The sequence below is a fragment of the Grampus griseus genome (genome assembly GCF_964374135.1).
Source record: "Grampus griseus genome assembly, chromosome: X".
Classification (NCBI taxonomy): Eukaryota; Metazoa; Chordata; class Mammalia; order Artiodactyla; family Delphinidae; genus Grampus; species Grampus griseus.
The window spans coordinates 20,065,397-20,079,611 of record NC_138999.1 but is presented as its reverse complement, the minus strand read 5'-3'; the positions used below and the strand labels follow the sequence as shown (position 1 = coordinate 20,079,611).

General features: G+C 39.4%; 1 long non-coding RNA gene across 1 annotated transcript in view; it reads left to right on the top strand.

Moving 5' to 3' along the window:
- Positions 1-14,090, top strand: part of LOC309839598 — a 30,444-nt gene extending 16,354 nt beyond the window's left edge. The window contains exons 3-4 of the long non-coding RNA XR_014298521.1: positions 4,106-4,308; positions 13,540-14,090. This is a non-coding gene — a long non-coding RNA (uncharacterized lncRNA). The remainder of the gene's footprint in view (positions 1-4,105; positions 4,309-13,539) is intronic.
- The last annotated feature ends 125 nt before the right edge of the window (positions 14,091-14,215 follow it).

Genomic DNA, 14,215 nt, shown 5'->3' with positions numbered 1-14,215 from the left:
CTACTAAATGCCTACTTCTGTTAATCAAGCTTTCCTAGAAGGTGCCAGACCCCAAGAATAGGGATGAGAGAGGGAGGGGAAAAAACAATCCTTTATGGCAATAAGAAAAAAAGTTATTTTTAATTTAAAAACATCTCAAAGAGTTTAGATGAATGCATGGATAATAGATTGGTTAAATTAAATTTAGGATGCTGGGAGGCTAGCTTTTGAGGTTGACATTTACATGGTTCTCCCATATAATAAATCATCCTTTTTTTGTTTTTACTCTGATGGACTCAATCTTTAATTGGATGGATTGTGAATATGATCTGTAATGTGGACCCTTTTGTTTTTATGTTATGCTCTTGTGGAAGGTTCTTTAAATGCAATGCAGCTGGTTTTTGAAGGCTGGGTTAGGACTAAACCAGCCTTTGAAGGTGGGAGCATTGCTTACCATTCCTCTCCTTCCATTACTGCTTGAGAGCTGGTTTCCATCATCCAATCAGTTAAATCTTAACTAAATATTGAGAATTAACTTTGTGCTCAGACTCGAAATTTAAATGATGACTCCTGCCTTCAAGAAGCTTACAATATCATTGGAGTTCCGTGATGGACACTTTAAATAATTAAAGAAATAATACAAAGCAAAGTATAATTAAGTGATAAGTTGTCAGATACAGACTTAGTGAAATAGAAATGTAGAGAAAGTAAAAGTTAGTGATTACAGGAGTCAGGAAATCCTCTTAGAAGAAGTTGGACTTCAGTTGGGCTCTGCGAATCCAGGAAGGGAGGAAAGTACTCAATGAAGAGAGTACGACATGAACAGACCAGAGAAAGAAACCAGAAAGTTCAGAGCCTTAGCTTCCTCATCTGGGAAATGAGTCAGGAAGCCAGACATGAGCCCCTCTGTGGCAGAGACTGTCGTTTTCAGTTTCGTGGCTCCAGCATCAAAGCAGAGTTTCTCTCATAGAGTAGGCATTTGATACGTGTGTCTTGACTTGAACAAACATGACGTATGAAGGGGATGGTTTGGAGATTTGTCTACCCAGGGCCAAAGTTCATGTTAGCAAGCAATGAATCTCCCTCAGGAGTCTGGGGCTTGGCTCTGAACCATCCTGAGAGAGTCACATTACTTCTCCCTGGGCGTGGAACTAAGTCCTCTGAGAATACAGCGAAAGGATGTCTTGCTTATGCAACTCATTTCCTCTGAGGACACATAGCCCTGGTTGCCTCCAGCATAAGTTTCACCTGGGTTGGGGATGATGGTGACATTGGTAGGTTACTCAGGGAACTTGCTTGCCAGGAAATGAGCAGTTGGGCCATCGGTACATTGATACCTGGCCACCTTCCATGGATGCCTTTAATTAAAATGACATTTTATTTTTTTTAACGATTTATTTATTAGTATTATTTTATTATTTGATTTTATTTTTGGCTGCGTTGGGTCTTAGTTGTGGCGTGTGGGCTCTTCGTTGTGGCGCGTGGGCTTCTCTCTAGTTGCGGCATGCAGGTTTTCTCTCTCTAGTTGTGGTGCGCGGGCTCCAGGGCGAGTGGGCTCTGTAGTTTGTGGCACACGGGCTCTCTCGTTGAGGTGCACGAGCTCAGTAGTTGTGGCACGTGGGCTTCGTTGCCCCGTGGCATGTGGGATCTTAGTTCCCTGACCAGGGATCGGGTCCACGTCCCCTGCATTGGAAGGCGGATTCTTTACCACTGCACCACCAGGAAGTCCCTAAAATGACATATTTTAATTAGCCAGGTATGTGTGATAATGTGAGATAGAAGAACGAACAAACACGTTCCCATTTAATTATCTGGGAAGCGTTCTTAGCCTATTTATAAAAAGTGTATTTATGAAACTGGAAAATTCAATTTAGGTTATTTAGTCTCTTTTTCTCTAAGGGAAGAACTCTCAAATGTCACCTTCTCTTGTGGCTCTACAGGCCACTATCCTGTCTCCTCACCAAGACTCCTCCAGCACTGCATACCAGCAGAATGCATTATTTATATTGCTTCCTCTGAGATCTTATGGCACATTATTCACTGGAGCAGTTATCACAGTGCGTTTGACCACATTTCTGTTTTTTCCTCTCTGGGTGGTGGATTCCTAGAGGTCAGGAACTCTCTCTGTTTGATCTTTGTAGCCTTAGCACCCAGCAAAGCACCTGGCATATAGTAGGTGCTTAATAAATGGATTAAATTAATATATTGGCTCTATTGATTTTAATAAATTTATTTATTATATTTATTTTTGACTGTGTTGGGTCTTCGTTGATGTGCTCGGGGTTTCTCTAGTTGCGGTGAGTGGGGGCTACACTTCGTTGTGGTGCGTGGGCTTCTCATTGCGGTGGCCTCTTGCTGCAGAGCACAGGCTCTAGGCGCGTGGGCTTCAGTAGTTGTGGCACGCGGGCTCAGTAGTTGTGGCGCACGGGCTTAGTTGCTTCGCGGCATATGGGATCTTCCTGGACCAGGGCTAAAACCCGTGTCTCCTGCATTGGCAGGCGGATTCTTAACCACTGCGCCACCAGGGAAGCCCTCTATTGATTATTTTTTAAGAATTTAAGATAGAATTCATCAGAAAAATTCCTCCTATTCATTATCTTGACTTTATCTGAGACTGTAAGAGCCTCTTGGCCAAGTAAAAGCTATCCCCAGAACTGGTTTGCAGGGGATTCTAAAATGATTTCTCTCCAAGAGCCTCCAGGAAAGAAAACAGCCCTGCCAACACACCTTGATTGTAGCCCACTGAGTTGTGTGTTAGACATCTGACATCCAGAACTGTAAGATAATCAATCTGTGTTGTTTTAACCCACTAAGTTTGTGGTAGTTTGTTACAGCAGCAATAGGAAGCTAATATAGTGGGTGAGGAAAATACTGTCCAAATCACATTGTTCAGGAATAATTCACTCTTGCTGTATCAGGAGTATTTTGCATATTCCTCAGTTAACGTCATATTATATTGATTTGTTTCCGTGTTCTCGCTCTCGTAGGCTGTGTGCCTCTCCTGGTGCAAGACTGTGCTTTTTTTCATATCTGTATTCTTAGTTCCTCAAACGTCATTGAATCTCTGTGTGTTTCTATGGTGACGAAGGATGAAGTGGGGAGGCACGTGGGGCGGAGACCTATTGATGGTGGCGTCAGCATTAGGGAGGGAAAGTGCGAGAACTGGCGGTGACCGGATGGGCTGACGATAGTTCTCAGTGGTGTGGGCTGGCGGGGCTGGAAGGCAGAGAATCTGCAGGTTCACTGCGGGCATGACGAGGAAGCGCTCAAAGCAGCTTGATTTCCATGGGGCTCTCGGTCCGGGAATGATTGAACAGACTTCTGAGTCTCCCGCATACGCCTCATCAGTAGTGAACCCCTCTCTGATTCTGTCCCACCCACTCCCTCACCCAGAGTGTTTCTCAACGCTTATAGTCCCATACAGGAAGGCACAGACTTCAGTTAGAATTGGAGCAGCTCCAATCACTAAATATTCAATTTGGGCTTCCTGCGAGTGACACTGTTTCCGTAGTTTCCCAACACTAGATTTCAGTACGTTGAGGGGCCCTGAATGTGCCCTTTAATAGCAAAACCAAACTCTGGCAGGCTTGGCCTGAGACATTTATTCTAGTACATTAAAGCAGATTGCTCTCAGTGTGTGTGTGTGTGTGTGTGTGTGTGTGTGGTTAAAATTAAATACAAAATGGAGACTGGACTTGAGAATTCCCTGAGCAGACAAAACCATTTAAGCCAGTAAGCTCAACTAAATCTAGCTTATTTCATGAACATAAATGAAACTTAACCTAGGTTATTTCTTGTAAATACCTCTGACAGTCATAAAAAAGAAACCTTAAGTCATGGTCTTTAAAATGGTATGAGGTAATCACTTTTAACCAATCCCCTGCCATCTAGAACCCCCCATTGTAATAACCAGTCATTGTAAACGTTAATAACTTTCTCATTTTCACTTTTTTTTCCTCTCATTTTCACTTTATAAGCCTTGCTGTAATTTAATGCCTGTGACCTTCATATCCATCTTTGACTCTGGAAGCTCCCAGTTCCTGTTTTTATATACACAACAAACTCTTACTAAATACTATTTATTGATTTGGTGGTTTTGATTATGTTATTTCTGGATTTTTGACAGTTTTCTGACATCAGAAGTGGTATCCAAAGAAGACCCTCAACAACTCTGAGGCCAGTGAGCAACCACGTGCTGGTACCCACTGGGCCCATTGAGCTCACCACTTTCTTGCCAACCTTGCAGTCAGCCTGAATGTTGCTCTCTTTGCATGTTGAGCTCTCGGAATTTATTGTGCATACCCGTATTCTGTTTGTTGAAGCTTCTTGGTAAGTCACCCTTCTGTCTGAAAGGGGAGAAACTTGTGATTCCCTGGGATTTAGGCAATGGTAGGATTACTGAGCTCCTCACAGATTGTTTCAGGGAATCTAGAGGAAGAGATAGGTTCCACCTCATCTAAATCTCATTCTCCTCCTCCCTTAAAAACTCTTGCTTCTTGTATGTATACCTACTATGGACCAGGATCTTGTGCCTTTCTGGCAAAATGGATGAACTTTACAAAGGATAATTTGGAATTGTAGTGGCCACTTCGGGGAAATTTTAACTTAGATAAGATAGTCCACTTTACGGAGTGCCCTTGAAAAGAGGATTGCAAACCTCTCAGAGACGATGGAAGATACTCTTTGATTGGTATGCAGAAGTTTCTAAGAGACAAAATGACTCTAAAAATAGCTTTTCTAAAAGAATCCTTACAGTGCGCGTGTGCGTGTGCGCGCACACACACACACACACACGCACAAAATCTTCATTAAAAAACTTTGGCCATCTGAGCAGGTAACCTTAAATTAGTCTGTCGGCCAGAAAAACAATTTGGATCCAGATTCTTTTGAGTTTTGTATTATTATACCTGAGATATGGCTAAAATTAAAAACTATAAGACCTTTGTCTCTGTCTACATGTTTATGTATATCCATATATGTATGTATATTATATATACATATATGATATTTTTTTGGCCGCCCCGTGCAGCTTGTGGGATCTTAGTTCCCCAGCCAGGGGTTGGACCCGGGCCCTTGGCAGTAAAAGCCCCGAGTCATAACTACTGGACCGCCAGGGAATTCCCATGTATATATGATATTTTATTTATTTATTTTTTTTTGCGGTACACGGGCCTCTCACTGTTGTGGCCTCTCCTGTTGTGGAGCACAGGCTCCCGACGCGCAGGCTCAGTGGCCATGGCTCACGGGCCCAGCCGCTCCGCGATATGTGGGATCTTCCCAGACCGGTGCACGAACCCGTGTCCTCTGCATCGGCAGGCAGACTCTCAACCACTGTGCCACCAGGGAAGCCCTACATGATATTTTTTTAATAGATCTTTATTGGAGTATAATTACTTCACAATACCGTGTTAGTTTCTGTTGCACAACAAAGCAAATCAGCCATATGCATACACATGTCCCCATATCCCCTCCCTCTTGAGCCTCCCTCCCATCCTCCCTCTCCCACCCCTCTAGGTCATGGCGAAGCACCGAGCCGATCTCCCTGTGCTATGCTGCTGCTTCCCACCAGCCAACTATTTTACATTCAGTAGTGTATATACGTTGATGCTACTCTCACTTTGCCCCAGCTTCGCCCTCCCACCCCATGTCGTCAAGTCCATTTTCTATGTCTGTCACTTTATTCCTGCCCTGCAACTAGGTTCATCAGTACCATTTTTGTTTTTAGATTCCATATATATGTGTTAGCATATGGTATTTGTTTTCCTCTTTCTGACTTACTTCACTCTGTATGACAGACTCCAGGTCCATCCCCTCACTACAAATAACTCAATTTCATTTCTTTTTATGGCTGAGTAATATTCCATTGTATATATGTGCCATATCTTCTTTATCCATTCATCTGTTGATGGACATTTAGGTTGGCTCCATGGCCTAGCTATTGTAAATAGTGCTGCAATGAACATTGTGGTACATGTCTCTTTTTGAATTATGGTTTTCTCAGGGTATATGCCCAGTAGTGGGATTGCTGGGTCATATGGTAGTTCTATTTTTAGTTTTTTAAGGAACCTCCATACTGTTTTCCATAGTGGCTGTATCAATTTACATTCCCACCAACAGTGCAAGAGGGTTCCCTTTTCTCCATACCCTTTCCAGCATTTATTGTTTCTAGATATTTTGATAATGGCCATTCTGACTGGCGTGAGTTGATGCCTCATTGTAGTTTTGACTTGCATTTCTCTAGTAATTAGTGATGTGGAGCATCTTTTCATGTGCCTCTTGGCCATCTGTATGTCATCCTTGGTGAGATGTCTATTTAGGTCTTCTGACCATTTTTTAAATGAATTGTTTGTTTTTTTGATATTGAGCTAGCTCCATGAGCTGTTTGTATATTTTGGAGATTAATCCTTTGTCTGTTGTTTCATTTGCAAATAGTTTCTCCCATTGTGAGGGTTGTGTTTTTGTCTTGTCTATGGTTTCCTTTGCTATGCAAAAGCTTTTAAGGTTAATTAAGTCCCATTTGTTTATTTTTGTTTTTATTTCCATTACTTTAGGAGGTGGGTCGAAAAAGATCTTGCTGTGGTTTATGTCAAAGAGTGTTTTTCCTATGTTTTCCTCTAAGAGTTTTATAGTGTCTGGTCTTACATTTAAGTCTTTAATCCATTTGGAGCTTATTTTTGTGTATGATGTTAGGTAGTGTTCTAATTTCATTCTTTTATATGTAGCTGTCCAGTTTTCCCAGCACCACTTATTGAAGAGGCTGTCTTTCCTCCATTGTATGTTCTTGCCTCCTTTGTCATAAATTAGGTGACCATAGGTGCGTGGGTTTATCTCTGGGCATTCTATCTTGTACCATTGATCTATATTTCTGTTTTTGTGCCTGTACCATACTGTCTTGATTACTGTAGCTTTGTGGTATAGTTTGAAGTCAGGGAGCCTGATTCCTCCAACTCCGTTTTTCTTTCTCAGGATTGCTTTGGCTATTCGGGATCTTTTGTGTTTTCATACAAATTGTAAAATTTTTTATTCTAATTCTGTGAAGAATGTCATTGGTAGTTTGGTATGGATTGTGTTGAATCTGTAGATTGCTTTGGGTAGTATAGTCATTTTCACAATATTGATTCTTCCAATCCAAGAACATGGTATATTTCTCCATCTGTTTATGTCATCTTTGACTTCTTTCATCAGTGTTTTATAGTTTTCTTAGTACAAGTCTTTTGCCTCCTTAAGCAGGTTTATTCCTAGGTATTTTATTCTTTTTGTTGTAATGGTTAATGGGAGTGTTTCCTTAATTTCTCTTTCTGATTTTTCGTTGTTGGTGTATAGGAGTGCCCGAGATTTCTGTGCATTAATTTTGTATCCTGCAACCTTACCAAATTCACTGATTAGTTCTAGTAGTTTTCTGGTGGTATCTTTAGGATTTTCTATGTATAGTATCATGTCATTGGCAAACAGTGACAGTTTTACTTCTTCTTTTCCAATTTGCATTCCTTTTATTTCTTTTTCTTCTCTGATTGCTGTGGCTAGGACTTCCAAAACTGTGTTGAAAAGAGTGGTGAGTGTGGACATCCTTGTCTTGTTCCTGATCTTAGTGGAAATGCTTTCAGTTTTTCACCATTGAGAATGACGTTTGCTGTGGGTTTGTCATATATTTCCTTTGTTATGTTGAGGTAGGTTCCCTCTATACCCATTTTCTGGAGAGTTTTTTTCATAAATGGGTGTTGGATTTTGTCAAAAGCCTTTTCTGCATCTATTGAGATGATCATATGGTTTTTATTCCTTAATTTGTTAATGTGGTGTATCACATTGATTTGCATATATTGAAGAATGCTTGCATCCCTAGGATAAATCCCACTTGATCATGGTGTGTGATCCTTTTAATGTGCTGTTGGATTCTGTTTGCTAGTATTTTGTTGAGGATTTTTGCATCTATGTTCATCAGTGATATTGGTCTGTAATTTTCTTGTTTTGTGATATCATTTACTGGTTTTGGTATCAGGGTGATGGTGGCTTCATGGAATGAATTGCTCCCTCTGCAATTTTTTGGAAGATTTTGAGAATGATTGGTGTTAGCTCTTCTCTAAATGTTTGATAGAATTTGCCTGTGAAGCCATCTCGTCCTAGACTTTTGTTTGTTGGAAGATTTTAAATTACAGTTTCAATTTCATTACTTGTGATAGGCCTGTTTATATTTTCTAATTCTTCCCGGTTCAGTCTTGGAAAATTGTACCTTTCCAAGAATTTGTCCATTTCTTCGTGGTTGTCCACTTTATTGGCATATAGTTGCTTGTAGTAGTATCTTATAATCCTTTGTATTTCTGCAGTGTCAGTTGTGATTTCTCCTTTTTCATTTCTAATTTTATTGATTTGCGTCCTCTCCCTTTTTTTCTTGATGAGTCTGGCTAAGGGTTTATCAATTTTGTTTATCTGATCAAAGAACCAGCTTTTAGTTTTATTGATCTTTGCTATTGTTTTATTTGTTTCTATTTCATTTATTTCTGCTCTGATCTTTATGATTTCTTTCCTTCTACTGACTTTGGGTTTTCTTTGTTCTTCTTTCTCTAGTTGTTTTAAGTGTAGGGTTAGATTGTTTATTTGAGATTTTTCTTGTTTCTTGAGGTGAGATTGTATTGCTATAAACTTCCCTCTTAGGACTGCTTTTGCTGCATCACATAGGTTTTGGGTCGTTGTGTTTTCATTGTCATTTGTTTCTATTTTTTTTTATTTCTTCTTTGATTTCTTCAGTGATCTCTTGGTTATTTAATAGTGCACTGTTTAGCCTCCGTGTATTTGTGTTTTTTACAGTTTTTTTCATGTAATTGATTTCCAATCTAATAGCGTTGTGGTCAGAAAAGATGCTTGATATGATTTCAATATTCTTAAATTTTCCAAGACTTGATTTTTGACCCAAAATGTGATCTATCCTGGAGAATGTTCCATGTGCACTTGAGAAGAAAGTGTATTCTGCCACTTTTGGGTGGAATGTTCTATAAATATCAGTTAGATCTATCTGGTCTATTGTATCATTTAAAGCTTGTGCTTCCTTATTTATTTTTCGTTTGGATGATCTGTCCATTGGTGTAAGTGGTGTGTTAAGGTACCCTACTATTACTGTGTTACTGTTGATTTCTCCTTTCCTGGTTGTTAGCATTTGCCTTATGTATTGAGGTGCTCCTATGTTGGGTGCATAAACATTTATAATTGTTATATCTTCTTCTTGGATTGATCCTTTGATCATTATGTAGTGTCCCTCCTTGTCTCTTGTAGCAAACTTTATTTTAAAGTCTATTTTATCTGATATGAGTATTGCTACTCCAGGTTTCTTTTGATTTCCATTTGCATGGAATATCTTTTTCCATCCCTTCATGTTCAGTTTGTATGTGTCCCTAGGTCTGAAGTGGGTCTCTTGGAGACAGCATATATATGGGTCTTGTTTTTGTATCCATTCAGCCAGTCTCTGTCTTTTCATTGGGGCATTTAATCCATTTACATTCAAGGTTATTATCGATACGTATGTTCCTATTACCATTTTCTTAGTTGTTTTGGGTTGGTTTTTGTGGGTCTTTCTCTTCTCTTGTGTTTCCCTCTTTGAGAAGTTTCTTTAGCATTTGCGGTAAAGCTGGTTTGGTGGTGCTGAATTCTCTCAGCTTTTGCTTGTCTGAAAAGCTTTTGACTTCTCCGTCAAATCTGAATGAGATCCTTTCTGGCTAGAGTAATCTTGGTTGTAGGTTTTTCTCTTTCATCACTTTAAGTATATCCTGCCACTCCCTTCTGGCCTGTAGAGTTTCCACTGAAAAACCCGCTGATAACTTATGGGGATTCCTTTGTATGTTATTTTTTGTTTTTCGTTGCTGCTTTTAATATTTTTTCTTTGAGTTTAATTTTTATTAGTTTGATTAATATGTGTCTTGGTGTGTTTTTCCTAGGGTTTATCCTATATGGGACTCTCTGTGCTTCCTGGACCTGAATGACTATTTTCTCTCCCATGTTAGGGAAGTTTTCAGCTATAATCTCTTCAAATATTTTCTCAGGCCCTTTCTTTTTCTCCTCTTCTTTTGGGACCCCTATAATTCGAATGTTGGTACATTTACTGTTGTCCCAGAGGTCTCTGAAATTGTCTTCAATTCTTTTCATTCTTTTTTCTTTAGTCTGCTCCTTGGCAGTTATTTCCACCATTTTGTCTTCCAGCTCACTTATTGTTCTTCTGCCTCAGTTTTTGATTCCTTCTAGTGTATTTTTCATTTCAGTCATTATGTTGTTCATCTCTGTTTGTTTGTTCTTCTAGATCTGTGTTAAACATTTCTTGTATTTTCTCAATCTGTGCCTCCATTCTATTTCTGAGATTCTGGATGATCTTTACTATCATTACTCTGAATTCTTTTTCAGGTAGATTGCCTATTTCCTCTTCATTTATTTGGTCTTGTAGGTTTTTACCTTGCTCCTTCATCTGTGATATTTTTTTTTGCCGTGTCTCTCTTTTTTTTTTTTATGAGTGGGATTGTGTTCCTGTCTTACTGGTTGTTTGGCCTGAGGTTTCCAACTCTGGGGTTTGTAGGCTATTGGGTAGAGATGGGTCTTGGTGCTGAGATGAGGAACTCTGTGAGACCTCACTCCAATGAATATTCCCTAGGGTCTGAGGTTCTCTGTTAGTCCAGTGGTTTGGACTCGGAGCTCCCACCGCAGGAGCTTAGGCCCAATTCTGGGCTCATGAACCAAGATCCCGCAAGCCATCTGGAGCGGCAGAAAAAGCAAAAAAACAAAAAAAACCCCAATAACAAAGTGAAATATAAAATTAGACTAGGAAACTAACAGATATGTTATGAAGAATATAAAAGTAAAAATATAGATGAATCAACAACCGGAAAGAACTACAGTACCAGTAGTTTTACTAGTAGTACAGAACTACTAGTAAAAAAGAGGAGGAGGGGGGAAAAAAAGGTGGGGGAAGGCCTTGGCTGTGGAGGGCAGGGCCTAAGCAAGGGTGAGGTTTGGGCGGTGGGCAGGGGCAATGCTCAGGACCCACAGGGCTGGAAAAGGCCTTGGGGGCTGTGGGGATTGGGGCTTAGGATCAAGGAACAGAAGGGGCCCAGGTGTGCCCCCCCAACCCCTGGTCTCAGAAGGCAGGGGACCTCACCTAGGAGCCCAGCAGGCTCCCTGGGCTCGAGTGGGTGGGGTAAACGCCCTCCTGTCCTGCTTCTCTGGTCTGGGAGGGCCCCTACCGCCTGCTTCTCCTGATCTCCCTGGCCTCAGGGGCACTGATTCTGTCTGGCTTCCACTTCTCCTCCCTGCTCAGTACCTCTACGTCCTACTGGTTCACTTTAGGGTTCCTCCTGTCTCATTGCGGGTCTCCCCACCAGCGGCCGGCAGGCGCCCTAGTTGTGGGGAGACGCTAACTCTACATCTTCCCACACTGCCATCTTGACTCTGCCCCTGATATTTTAAAAAGAATTCTACTTAGTTGGCTTAAAGAGAAATAAGTGCATGTATAAATTAAATATTCCTAAAACTCTCAGAAATGGAAACTCTAATCCAACTGTTTTCAAGTTCACATGATCAGGATAATCTTTGTTAAATAAAAGTTAGTTTAAGTTTGTTGGTTTAATAAAAACAGCCTTGTCTTTGGAATTGTCAATATTAAATGTAATACAAACATATAGCTTTTTCTACCTTGGTTTATTTGTCAAATAGGCTCATGCTATCTCTATGTTACAAAATAACTTAAGGGCTTCCCTGGTGGCGCAGTGGTTGAGAGTCCGCCTGCCGATGCAGGGGACACGGGTTCGTGCCCTGGTTGGGGAAGATCCCACATGCCGGAGCGGCTGGGCCCGTGAGCCATGGCCACTGAGCCTGCACATACGGAGCCTGTGCCCTGCAACGGGAGAGGCCACAACAGTGAGAGACCCGCGTACCGCAAAACAAAAACAAACAAACAAACAAAAAACAAAAAACAATAACTTAAGATGATGGCTAGCTGTTTGATGGCTAATCTAAGCATAATTGTTAAAAACAAGTAAGTTAAATAAATGTAAATAAAATAAAAGTTTATACTAAGCTAAACTAAATAATGAACATTTATTGTCTAGATCATTTCCAAATAAGATAATTTACTGAGACATTGATCACTAAACATAAATTTAAATTTATTTATTTTTCTTAATTTTTACAGAGACAAAGATATTTGGGTCTATTAATAAATATGTCGGGCTTCCCTGGTGGCGCAGTGGTTGAGAGTCCGCCTGCCGATGCAGGGGACGTGGGTTTGTGCCCCGGTCTGGGAGGATCCCACATGCCGCGGAGCGGCTGGGCCCGTGAGCCATGGCTGCTGAGCCTGCGCGTCTGGAGCCTGTGCTCCACAACGGGAGAGGCCACAGCAGTGAGAGGCCCGCGTTCCGCAAAAAAAAAAAAAAAAAAAAAAAAAAAAAAAAAAAATAAATAAATAAATAAATAAATAAATAAATAAATATGTCTTTTGCCACATTAAAACCACATTAAATATTGTACTATGAAAAACATGTTTCTAAAAAATATAAGTTTTTATCATTATGTATTTATAAATTTGCTAATTTACCATAGGGTGCTAATATATGATAGATAGTTCACTACTGCCTGCTTTGTAATTTTCATATGTAAAAATAGAGCTACTAGAAACAATAAAGAGTGAAGGAAAACAACTTTGTATACAAAGAAAGGGAAGAAAATTGGATTTAAAAAAATATCAGTACAGATTTATTTCATTTCTTCATAAAAAACAACTCCATAAAATATTTGAATAAAAAAGGAACAAACAGTTTTCAGGAAGTGTTTGCATATTTTTTCTACATACTTTCTTCTCCCTTCAGATTCCAAAAACAGAGTAGAACTGAGACATTCTTAATTTTGTCACAGCTACATAGCCTTTAATTCTGTCAACAGAACTTCTATTCATTCTCCATAAAGCCCCTGAATATCTAGCATTAGGAAATTAATGAACTCATTGATCTAAACCCGAGGATACAAACCCCTAACAAGTGCCAAAGCACTCATTCATTATGAGACTGGCTCTTCTGTTTCCTTGCTAAGGATGTAGAGGTGTGTTCTACATCCTGAAAATAATAGACTGAGTTTACATGGCATGGATACGAGCAATAGTTACTGCACAAGTGAACAGGACACAAAACCACCTGAGCTGGTTGTTTAGTGTATTTTAGGGAGAGGAGCTGATGTCTGGTTTTCTCTTTCCCTCTAACTCTTCTCTTTGACAACCAACAGCACATGAACATTATTTGTTAGACTATTCTGCCCTGCAGTTTTGTACTTTGATTCAAAGAAATGAAAACTGACATTGCTCTCCCTCACATTGATTGGAAGAAATCAATATAATAGTGAAAATATTGCTGATTCTAGGGATATGGAACATCAAAGTGATCCTTATTATGAGGTTTGAACTTGTAATTTAAAAAAATTGTAGTTGATTTACAATAAAATGTATTTTCATATGAGGAGTATACAAGGAATATAGGATGTGTTTTTGTTAAGGAGAAAGAGAGTAATGTGTAAAATAAAATGACTGTTTTTTTTTTTCAGAAGAAGAAAGGAAAAAGAAGAAGGCAAAACCTTAATGAATATAGAAAGATGCAAAAGGTTTGTGGAAGAGAAATTTTATGTTGTGAGGTCACAGCTGGCTAAAATTGAATAGATTTATTTACAAGGATTTTTAAAATGAGCCCAGTAATGTACTGATACAAAACTAGAGTTTAATTTTCTCTCTGTTAAAATCACAAAATTTCTTAGATTATGGGTCTGTTCTTAATAAAATATTATAAAAGGTTTTTCTTTACCTTTAATGTAATCTGCCTAGGAAACAAGGATTCCGTGTCATGGGAAATATTTCCTGTGTTCCACATTGTCTTTATCAGATCTTTAATTAGGAAAACTGAGTTTTTTCAATTTTAAGAGCTAAGGTTTTTTACAACTATATAACTTCCTATATTTGCCTTTGAAATCTTTCAGTTATCACTTTGGTGAACAGATAACTAAGTGTTATGTCATAGTGACTTACACTCCTAATTGATCAAGGGTTTCAAATCTTTTGACATTTTTAACAAACTTCCCCAAATCAAATTCTGAATGAAGTCTTTTTGACCTCAAACTAACTTTGGAATTTTCCAGAGGGCCCCTGGAAGTTCTGAAAAAATTTGCTCTTTCTCCTTATAAAAGAGAAATCTCAGTTTATTTAGGCTTATTTGATATTAAATTGCAT